The following is a 6,000-nucleotide window of genomic DNA, read 5'->3' on the forward strand; positions in this document are numbered from 1 at the left end:
CCAGAAACCCTAACCTTAGTTACATATAGTATAGTGGTATAACCATTATTAGATATCATATTACATTATGATAGTAATATACTGTCAGACACACATACACACAAACACACATAAACGCTAATCCCATCTACCGGTAATCCCCATAAAACATCACTATAAAAACAGATAAATATTATAAAAATACACTTTACACACAAATACACAACAGCTCTGGCTCCATAGACTGTAAAAATACATAATGCCCACAAGAGTGTGACCTTAATTGCCCCTGGCTTTGTGTCTATGACCATGCGGAATTCAGAAAGTGTGTGTGTGTGTGTGTGAGTATGTGTCCGTGTCAATCACCACGTGTTGACCCGGTTGGCTGCTGTCAGTAGGGAGGAGAACAGAGAGTCTGGCCACTGCATCAGAACCTCTCTACATTTACGATAAATAGAACATTATGGGTGGGATAGGGCAGTGCAAATTGTCCCTGTCAAGGTGGCCATGGCCGTGGACACCTCAACAGGTACAGGCAATATACAATATACAATTGAGAGAGGGTAGCAATAGTACAATATCAGAAGCTGAGATTTAAGATTTAAATATAAATATAGTGCAAGGCAGTTCAGTGTAATGATAATGTATTAATAACAACATGAGGTAGATGAGCAGTGTTAGATTTGTTCAGTAAGGGTAGGGGCTATTTCTGGGCATTTAACAGAGTGACTGCCTGGGGGAAGAAGCTGTCTTTATGTCGGCTGGTTTTGGCGAAGCAGCTACCTCTGTCAAATTTGGCTCTTTAGATTTAAAAGATGACTTCAGAAAATTGTTTAGGTGCTCAAGGTGCAAATCAAGTGGTACCTTTTTCCCAAACCGGTTCCATTACACCATGTGCAACCCGGATTGATAGAGTGAAATTGACCTGTAATGTGTGAGAAGTGAGAAGTGCTGAGAAGTGCTTTAGGCATATTGATGGTGGCCACGCCTTGTAAAGAAGCAATGCCACTTTGTACAGACCCAAAAGCCTCTCTCCATCTCCCTCTTTAACAGTTTAATCCTCATAACCCCCCACCCCCTCAACATTCTAAATCAATTGTATGCACCATATTGCTATGTAGCATAGTAATGTATACACCATTTCAAAGCTTTGACTCTTGGGAATATAGTGCTTTACATTTTCAGATTAATTTTATTATGTCTTAATTAAATTTGATCGAAAATGCCCCCCTCCCCCTCCTCCGCTTTTGGTGCTACCCTGACTTCTGGCTGCAGTGTAGATGTAGTGTAGACTGCAGCACCATAAGTACATGCAACATATTGGGTACTGAAATATTCCCAAGAATCCATAGAAATTGAATCTTCATGTTGTATTATCCAATATTAGTTGTACAGATGTATAGGTTATCTTATACACACTCATTGAACCAACAAAGTAAATGCAAAAATAGAGACTTTTTTGTAATTATTCCATATTTTGTGTAGTCAGTCTATATCAGAACACCTGACATACAATCTAAATAGTCCACAAGAAACCTCAAAGTGTTACCTTTCATTTGAGACCAGGATTATGCTTCTACACAAAGGGGTTCATGTGCAGTAAGCATTTTGGATAACAAAAAGTCCTATGGGGAGTTTCCATAGGCATTTTACAAAATGCATGAGCATACCTTGGCAAATAATGGTCTAAAGCACTCATATTTTCATTCTATATTGATCTACTTTTGCACACAGCCTCACAAGACCTGGTGCTAGGGCTCAGTTGTGTTTCTAAAGGATATCAAGTGACCCAGAGGGCATGTGGAGTTCAGAGATGCTTATCCGGCAGAAAGAAAAAAAATATATTCTAGCCTCTGTAACTCTGTGTGAGTACATCACACAGTTATTTCGACTGCTTCCTACAAAAACTACAGGTTCTCCGCTTTCTATAGAGGTCCAACATTTGATGGTAGGCCCCAGAAGAGGTGGGAACAATGCCCTTGTAAATAGGCACAGTGCAATTTCAGGCAAAAACTTGACATTTGTATTGAGATCTGTGTAACTGCATCTAACATATCAAAGAGAAAGAAACCATCTATTCACGTGTGAATGAGTCAGGCGGGGGAGAGATTTCATGTTGCATTGAACTCGCTTTTGAAACCTGAGTGAACTTTGAAACGAAATCGTGAATATCTCGGCATGGGAGGAACCGGTCTATGGGAGGAACAAGCGATGTCTACATTTCAATTTCTGTCAACTGAAATATTTTTTTTATCTTATTTTTTAGATAGAGTCGGACTGGGCAGCCGTGGCCTAGGTACTGCTTAGCGCTTCGGACTTGTAACCGGGTTGTCGGTTCGAACCCCGACCAGGCACGGCTGAAGTGCCCTTGAGCAAGGAACCTAACCTAACCCCTCACTGCTCCCCGAGCACCCCTGTTGTTGCAGGCAGCTCACTTGCGCTGGGATTAGTGTGTGCTTCACCTCACTGTGTGCTGAGTGTTTTCACTAATTCACGGATTGTGATAAATGCAGAGATCAAATGTCCCTCACGGGATCAAAACAGGACATATACTTATACTTTATACTAACTTACTTGTTATTTTAGGCTAGGCCACGCCCACTATGGGTCACACGCATCACGTTTTCAGCGTGGGGTTTGCATGTATTTTCGTGACATCAGCGCAAAGCGCAGTTTTGATTTAAGGCCGAATGAGGGCGACAGTGCTGTAGCTCAAAAAATTACATGGACTGCTTTTAGCATCCTGCAAGACGTACATGGTTTTGGACATGTACTCTTTTAAAAACCTTTAATGTTAGATTGAATTCTTTGTTAAATTAGTAAAGACACACACACACACAATATGTCTTTCTATATACAGTGAGGCTCATACGTTTTTGAACCCATGCTAAAGTTAACTAAAAAGAGGAATATACAATCATCTTTTGGAAATTTTGAAACATATGAGGAAATATCCAACCTTTAAGGACACCAACTTTCTTTGTGAATGAATAATGTATTCTAAATAAATATATGTTCTAGTATTCGCACCCTTATGTTAAATTCCCATAGAGGAAGGCAGATTTTTATTTTGAAATCCCAGTTATTTCATGGATCCAGGATATCTAGGTATGGTGAAGGGTATGTGATGGTGTGGGGATATTTTAATTCCAAAGGCCAAGGGAACTTTATCAGGATGCATAGTATCCTGGAATATCCAAAAGATGATTTTATATTCCTTTTTTAGTCAACTTTAGCATGGGTTCAAAAACGTATGAGCCACTCATATCTGATCTCAGAACTTACCAGCCACACATAAGACCTATCTGATCTGCTATAGCCATCTACTAGGCTTAAATTTTATTATCAAGGCAAATAGCTAAGATAACCACATTACTTAGGCTATAATCTACACGACTGGCCCAAAGACTAGTTTCAAATAAGCCTCATTTTCCTGCATTTAGTGTAGATTCTAAAAGCTATAAGACTAGGTTCGTTTCTCCACCCGGCAAAACTGCTTGTCCGTCCTGAGAAACTGCTCTGTTAGCCTAGCATTGTTAGGACAACGCTAAGTATATTCCGCATCATTTAACCGCTTTCCATCCCTCCCTCCTCTTTTCGACTGCACGGTGGAGCGAACCTTTCAAACGTGATGCCGTTACATTATGTTATGCAATCGACTTGACCCATATCGTCACTGCATTGGTCAGTCAGTCTTAAAGAAGGTGGGACAACACTGCTCTGTGTGGATTTCATTGGTGTAGCGTACCTAGAGGGCGTGGTTTCGTAGATTCATTCACAAATCTTCGTTCGGCCGACTACATGTGCACACACCGCTGAAGCTTTGGAGAGGGCGTTCTTGCCTGTGTGTGTTTGCGTGCGTGTGCGTCTTTGCGCGCGCGCGTGTGTTTCACTAGTCCAACTTGCATCAGTACCACTCTCCTTCCACACTCTGTACTTTCATCAAAGAACTTCAATTACCACAATATGTTTTGACTTGATATTTCCAATCCCAATGAGATAAGCATGTCTGGCCTGTCCTCAGTCCATTTTAAGGGCAAACCAGAGAGGGGTGAGTGTGTGTATGTATTCTAATGTTCTAAGGCCTATTATTTTTTATTATTCTCCATAGCCCATGTCAATTGTTGTTATTATTACTATTAATTGCCAATTCTTTTGATGTAACTACTGCTTTGGCAACATTGTAACACTTACACTCATCCCAATAAAGCTCATTGAATTGAATTGCAAATTGAATTGCAAATTGAATTGCAAATTGAATTGAAATTGAATTAAATTGAATTGAGAGAGAGAGAGAAAGAGAGAGAGAGATGGGTAGTCTGTAGAGATTGCATATTTACAGCTTTCTGTGCGAGATGAATTATTCTATCATCTATCACAGTCACACGCATTTTGTGTTGCCTTGTGTATTGAGTAGAAATATCATCGTGAGGCTGACCAAACCGAAGTGGGAAACATGTATTTGAGTCACAGATAGTGTCAAACATGTGATCATTTCAACTCTTGACACTATCTTTGTCATGTGCAGCTGTGGGCAAAAACAGTGAGAGGGAGAGAGACTATATGAATGGTCTTTGTTATTCTTGTAAGTGGCTTTATAATGGTGTCTGTCTTCTTAATGAATAAATGTACATGTGATGTGGATGTTTGACAAGTAGGCTATTCCTGATATCTGATGTAACATAATATTTAAAGATATTCAGGAGGTCTTGTGGAAGCTAAAATGCTGTATTCCACCATTGTTGATTTAAATTGAGCTTCAGGGACATTGGCTGAAGTAGATAACCACATAGGCTACCCACATAGCTCTGCCTGTATGAACTTTACCATATTTCCGAAATGTTTTAAATATACAGTATGGTGAAATAAGTTAATGCCTACATCTGTATGTTGTTTTAAACCCTATGAAAATGTTTGCAAAAATGTTTGACCCCGATGAAGAAAATACTACAGTGTAGCACATTAAGGTAGACACTTGTGATGTTGACACAATGTTGAGATTTAATGTACCCAAATGAGAGGGGTTTCAAACGAGGCGCAATTCTTATCTTGCATAATTGTCCCAAACTTGTGAAGAGAACGTAGGCCCCTCCCAAATAGATATGTCTCTTTCTCCCTCTATTCCCTGGCAGTGTATGGCGCCCATGTATTCCTCCATTAGCCCAGTGTGCGCACAATCCTCGGAACACACTGCGCTCCTTCACATGCGCACACGACCGGTGAGCTCGTGTGTTTACACTCCTCCATCGTCTTCCCCACTCTACACACATCTGACACATGTGTGGGCGGGGCCAGGGGCGCTGTAGAATTCGACCAATAGAGTGAAGGAGAAATGATCACTGGCCAGAATGTCCGCCAATGGACAGCGCCTCTGTCAAAACCACAGCCAATAAGCGGCCCTCTCTGGACCACACTAAATTGGGCACGTGTATCCATGCACATGTTGACGCTCGTAAAGGAGTCGAGGGGGGAAAAAGAGGCAGCGGCATAGTGGAGAGAAAATCCAGTGAACGAACAGCGGGACCTCAGCGTAGACTGGCGGAACGGATGAGCCAGACACGGCGCGTGCATGCCAGTAGTCTCCGGAGTAACTAGGAGGACGGAGGGACTGGAAAAGTCTTATTGAGCTCGTTTTCCGTGGGCGTCTCCAGGTGAGTTAGTGGGATCGCTGCTGGGCTATTATTACAATGACATTCCTTTGCACCGTTCAGTCGATAAAAAAGTAGTGATCGAGCCTGCGTTGTAGATGTGAAGTGTGAAGTCATGGATGAACTGCGCGTCTGCTCATTGGCATTCTAATGTAAAATCATCTTAACTCTGCATGGGTCTAACGAGTGTAATTTTATGTACTTACTGTGTATGTATTTTATGATAAGCTACCTGACGAAGGTGTCTATAATCAATATATTTTTTGGAATATATCTTAATTTGGGACTACATGCTCTGAACCATTTTAATAAACTGGCTCGCAACTGGTAATATGTGAAATAATAAATGTGCCAAGGGCGTGTTTCAGAGCAG

General features: G+C 41.1%; 1 protein-coding gene across 1 annotated transcript in view; it reads left to right on the forward strand.

Annotated features, from left to right (window-relative positions):
* Positions 1–5,259: 5,259 nt before the first annotated feature.
* LOC125306383 (circadian-associated transcriptional repressor-like) overlaps positions 5,260–6,000 on the forward strand; it is an 8,893-nt gene continuing 8,152 nt past the window's right edge. The window contains exon 1 of the mRNA XM_048261719.1: positions 5,260–5,630. The gene's annotated coding sequence lies outside the window, so the exon portion shown is untranslated. The remainder of the gene's footprint in view (positions 5,631–6,000) is intronic.

The sequence above is a fragment of the Alosa alosa genome, chromosome 13 (assembly GCF_017589495.1).
Source record: "Alosa alosa isolate M-15738 ecotype Scorff River chromosome 13, AALO_Geno_1.1, whole genome shotgun sequence".
NCBI lineage: Eukaryota > Metazoa > Chordata > Actinopteri > Clupeiformes > Clupeidae > Alosa > Alosa alosa.